Here is a 4,836-nt window from a genome sequence, read left to right as displayed (position 1 = left end):
TAGGGCCTACTTTTTCTTCTATTAGACACAGAGTCTCTGGTTTAACTCCTAGGTCCTTGATCCATTTTGAGGTAAGTTTCGTGCATGGTGAGAGATAAGGTTTCAATTTCATTTTGTTGCATAGGGATTTCCCATTTACCCAGCACCATTTGTTGAAGATGCTATCTTTTCTCCAGTGCCTTAGAAGCTCTCAGAATTATTTCTGCTAAAACTGGATATTGCCATCAGTGACTCCATCTTGGTTTCTTGTTGTTTCTCATTCCCAGGATATATTCTTTACTCTGCATCCTGGAGCATTTTCCCTCCAGACCAGAGAAGACTGTCATTAGAAGTTTATCTCCTCTGGTCAGTGCTGCTTTCTTAACTCGTGGTCCTGGGAAATGCTGGTTTCTGCATGTTGTCCCTAATCTGTTTCTCATATAAATATTCCCCATTTCCTTAAAGACTTTAAGGTGATATCTGGAGACATTAAAATGTCTGGCTCCTTCCAGATTACCGGCATCCTCAATAAAACCTATTTTCTTTATCTCCAATGTGCATCTGTCAGACAATGGTTTTCTATGTAGCAAGCTTCCTAACCTCAGGTTGGTAATCCGGCCACAACATAGAACTACTGAGCTAGCCACTTTTTATCAACTTCTGTATCTTCAAAGGATGAAAACACCAGTTTCTGAGATAACATGACAATTTCTGTGTGTGTGTGTGTGTGTGTGTGTGTATGTGTGTGTGTGTGTGTTTCTGGAAGTTGAACTCAGGGCATCACACATGCTAGGCACTGAACTATACCTCCAGCCGCAATGTTTAACATGTACCCTGTTCAGTTTGGGGGTTAGCTCAGTGATAGAATGCCATTGTAGTGTGCATGAAGCCCTAGGTTTGTTTTGCAGCCTCACAGCTCTAAATAAATGAAAACATATTTTCATTGGTCATGTTTATGTTACAAGTAATCATGAATGTAATTGGTTTTATTAATACCCAAACAGGAGGTATTAATAATCTTATGAGACATCTGATATGTCTGTCTCTTTTTTCAAGAGATTTCCTACCTCCTCTCTTTGGCATATGGGAATAATGCTAGTAGAATAATATGCCAGTATGTTGTAAGTGCGAGGACATAGTAAACTACCCCGTCTTTCCATGATGGATAAATGGATTCATGAACTTGCCATTGTTACATATAGAATTAACCATATACAACTTATCATACTTATCTGTGGTTCAATCAGACATTTGGGGGAAAAAATTGCTACTGAACTTGTACCCTAGAATTTTGTCTTGTCATTATTCTCTAAACAATGCAAATAATCACAATGGGTGTAATTTATGCGGCATTTACTTGTATTTGGATATTATAAACAATAAGGGGCTTGAGCATCCTCAGATTTTGGTGTCTTCTGGGTATCCTTGTACAAACTCACATGGGTACTAAGGAACAAACATATTTACTGTGTTTCCACAGATCAACGTGGACCAAGCGTAGATTGTATGACAAGGTTTATTTCTTCCTCTTGCAAGGTGACATGGAAGAGAGTTTGAGAAGAATTCAGCTTAATTATTCTCAAGGGCTTCTATGCTCATAGTTTGATGTGGTAATTTGCTCATGGTAAGCATCTTTTCCTGAAGATACTAACATTCCTCCTATGGAATCATATCACTCCAATGGCATTGGACTGTAGCTCTGATAGACAGCCATGGGAATGGTCCTTAACTGTGATGCAGGGCTCCATGATTGAAGAGTGTGGGTCCATGTGTCCCAGAATGACAAAAGCCTGGGTGATCAGTAGCTGCCACATACCTTAGGCTCAGGGTCCATTTTATTCAATGTGCCTGGACCAATGATGACTTACAAAAAATGGATCTTGTTGGAATCTGAACAAAATGAGTGACCAAACCACTTCTGTGAGCTGAGGTCCAGCATGGGGACTCTGCCAGGCAGACAGGGGTGGCAGGGGCGGGGCGGGGGGAATTCAGGTGTTCAGACAGTGGGACCCATAAGCAATAAGGTATTAGAAAACTATCTTCCTTATATTAGGTTAGGATAAAAAAAAATTACAGAGAGCTCTTTTTGAATTTGGCGTAGTGGTGTTACATTGCACTCCTCTGAGTGCTTGACCAGAGCATTCATATACCTGCTTCTCAGGTATATGAATGGTATAGGAATGCTAGGGACAAGGTCACACATAATGAACACTGTGAAAGTAGCTGTGGTTGCATTTGAAACATTCAGACCATTTTCTTCTTTTTCAAAGTATTGCAATGTTATTTTTAAGTTTATTTTCAAACGGATACATACAAAATGTACGTACTAGGGGGGTACCATGTAACATTTTATTACATGAATACCTTGTATTGGGATTAAATCAGGTTACATATACCTGTCCTCTCAAATATTTATCATTTCTGTGTGCAAAATATTTCAAAATTCCTTTCTCCTCAATTTTTGAAATGTGAAGTTCATTATTATCTGCGGTCACCCAACTGTGTATAACAGAACTTCTTAGGCCTATATAACTGCAACTTAGTCCCTATTAATCAATATTCTCCATACCTTCCTCTTCCTGTACTCTCGCAAACCTCCAGTAAACACCATTGGACTCTCAGCTTCTATGCAATCTACTTTTAGTTTCCACCCATGAAAGAGAGCATATGGTACTATTTTTTCTGTGCATGTCTTATTTCACTTAATAATATGATCTCTTCCATTCATTTCACACTCAGTAGGATTTCATTCTTTTTTGTCAGATTGTATTCCTTGTTTTATAATGTGCTACGTTTCCTTTTTATTGATTTTATTATAATTTCCAAATACACGACAACAGTGGAATGCATTACATTCCTTATTACACATATAGAGCACAATTTTTCCTGTCTCTGTATATAAAGTATGTTCACGGCAATTTATACCATTATACATGTGCTTTTCTTGGCATAACAATTCTTAATACACATATATATATATATATATCAATTTCTCGTATCTCTGTTTGTATATAAGGTATGTTGACACCCAATACAAGTTTTCATACATGTACTTGTATCATGAAGACCATCACATTCTACCATCCTTGCTAATCCCCTCTCCCCTCCCTTTCCTTCTTACCCACTTCCCTGTCTACAACCAAACTAATCCTCCCATGCTCTCCCTCTCTACCCCACTATGAGTCACCGCCCCCCCCCCCATATCAGAGAAAACATTCGGCATTTGTGTTTGGGGCATTGGCTGACTTCACATAGCATGATCTTCTCCAACGCCATCCGTTTCCCTACAAATGCCATGACTTTGTTCTGTTTTTCATGCTGAGTAATATTCCATTGTGTTATGCCACATTTTTTTATCCATTCATCCTCTGAAGGACTTATAGGTTGCTTCCACGGTCTAGCTATTGGGAATCATGCTGCTATAAACATTGATGTGGCTGTGTCCCTGCAGTCTGTTGTTTTTAAGTCCTTTGGGTATAGTCCGAGAAGAGGAATAGTCAAATGGTGTTCCATTCCCCGATTTCCAAGGAATGTCCATACTGCTTTCCAAAGGGCTGCACCACTTTGCACTCCCACCAGCAATGTGTGAGTGTACCATTTTCCCTACGTCCTTGCCAACACGTGTTGTTGTTTGTCGTCATAATAGCTGCCTTTCTGACTGGACTGAGATGATCTCTTAGAGTAGTTTTGATTTGCATTTCTCTGATTGCTAGAGAAGATGAGTATTTTTTCATATATTTGGTGATGGATCTTATATCCTCTTCTGAGAAGTGTCTGTTCATGTTTTTTGCCCATTTATTGATTGGGTTATTTGGTTTTTTTTTTTTTTTTTGGTGCTTAGCTTGTTGAGTTCTTTATATACTTTAGAGATCAGTGCTCTATCTGATGTGTGAGCACTAGAATGCTCCTAGGATGTAGGCTCTCTCAGATTGTTTCTTTTGAGGAGAACAACTTTTTAGTTTGAATCAATCCCATTTATTGATACTTACTTTTAATTCTTGTGCTATAGCTGTCTTATTAAGGAAGTGAGGGGCCTAATCCCACATTCTGAAGATTAGGGCCTACTTTTTCTTCTATTAGACACAGAGTCTCTGGTTTAACTCCTAGGTCCTTGATCCATTTTGAGGTAAGTTTCGTGCATGGTGAGAGATAAGGTTTCAATTTCATTTTGTTGCATAGGGATTTCCCATTTACCCAGCACCATTTGTTGAAGATGCTATCTTTTCTCCAGTGCCTTAGAAGCTCTCAGAATTATTTCTGCTAAAACTGGATATTGCCATCAGTGACTCCATCTTGGTTTCTTGTTGTTTCTCATTCCCAGGATATATTCTTTACTCTGCATCCTGGAGCATTTTCCCTCCAGACCAGAGAAGACTGTCATTAGAAGTTTATCTCCTCTGGTCAGTGCTGCTTTCTTAACTCGTGGTCCTGGGAAATGCTGGTTTCTGCATGTTGTCCCTAATCTGTTTCTCATATAAATATTCCCCATTTCCTTAAAGACTTTAAGGTGATATCTGGAGACATTAAAATGTCTGGCTCCTTCCAGATTACCGGCATCCTCAATAAAACCTATTTTCTTTATCTCCAATGTGCATCTGTCAGACAATGGTTTTCTATGTAGCAAGCTTCCTAACCTCAGGTTGGTAATCCGGCCACAACATAGAACTACTGAGCTAGCCACTTTTTATCAACTTCTGTATCTTCAAAGGATGAAAACACCAGTTTCTGAGATAACATGACAATTTCTGTGTGTGTGTGTGTGTGTGTGTGTGTATGTGTGTGTGTGTGTGTTTCTGGAAGTTGAACTCAGGGCATCACACATGCTAGGCACTGAACTATACCTCCAGCCGCAATGTT

At 39.2% G+C, this 4,836-nt stretch overlaps 1 pseudogene; it reads left to right on the top strand.

Moving 5' to 3' along the window:
* Positions 1-1,829: 1,829 nt before the first annotated feature.
* LOC144255586 (small nucleolar RNA SNORD116) lies at positions 1,830-1,913 on the top strand (annotated as a pseudogene).
* Positions 1,914-4,836: the final 2,923 nt, after the last annotated feature.

Source organism: Urocitellus parryii, chromosome 6 (genome assembly GCF_045843805.1).
Source record: "Urocitellus parryii isolate mUroPar1 chromosome 6, mUroPar1.hap1, whole genome shotgun sequence".
NCBI lineage: Eukaryota > Metazoa > Chordata > Mammalia > Rodentia > Sciuridae > Urocitellus > Urocitellus parryii.
Note: the sequence above shows the minus strand (reverse complement) of the source record. Positions and strands in the feature narration are given on the sequence as shown.